Raw genomic sequence first — 679 nt, 5'->3', positions numbered from 1 at the left:
TTTATCTTGTCATATTTCCTGAGCTTCAAAGACCGAGGTAAAATGTCAGGCTCTATCTTCTGACAAATTACTGCTTTTTTATGTAACATGGGGATTGGTGTTTACAAAGGCAGTCAGAGAAAGAAAAGAAAAGTAAAGTGAATTATGTGACAATTTTTCTGGGGTAGAGGGAGTGTGAAAGGAAAGGCTGTAGTATGTCAGTCAGTCAACAATCTTTATTCGGTTTCTTTAAAAAACCCGTAAAAACAGGAATAAAATACAGATAAAAACATCCACGTTAAAATGCATGTTAAAACTGTTCTGTGGCTGCCTGAAAAACATTAACTTCACATCCTGTAACTGAAGCCATGTTCATTCATATCGTATGGACATGCCCCCAACTAACGACATACTGGAATGAGGTAGCTGTCTCACTATCTGAGGCCACAGACACAACAATTACGGCACAGGTTCCTCACTTCACGTTAGGCATAACGAAGCGCAATCACGCTGCAAAAACATCAACAAATTTCTAGACTTAGCACTCGGCCTTGCCAAACGTAGCCTGGCCAGTTCATGGAAATCGGCATTGGTGCCCCAAACCCTTGTATGGCTCTCCGACTTTCGGAGGGCGTTAGTGGCAGTGCACGAGCTGACCCAAGACAATACTGCAAACTTACTCCTGCGTGCCCACGATCAC

This window comes from Lissotriton helveticus, chromosome 3_1 (genome assembly GCF_964261635.1).
Source record: "Lissotriton helveticus chromosome 3_1, aLisHel1.1, whole genome shotgun sequence".
NCBI classification, from domain to species: domain Eukaryota; kingdom Metazoa; phylum Chordata; class Amphibia; order Caudata; family Salamandridae; genus Lissotriton; species Lissotriton helveticus.
This window is presented reverse-complemented; position numbering follows the sequence as displayed.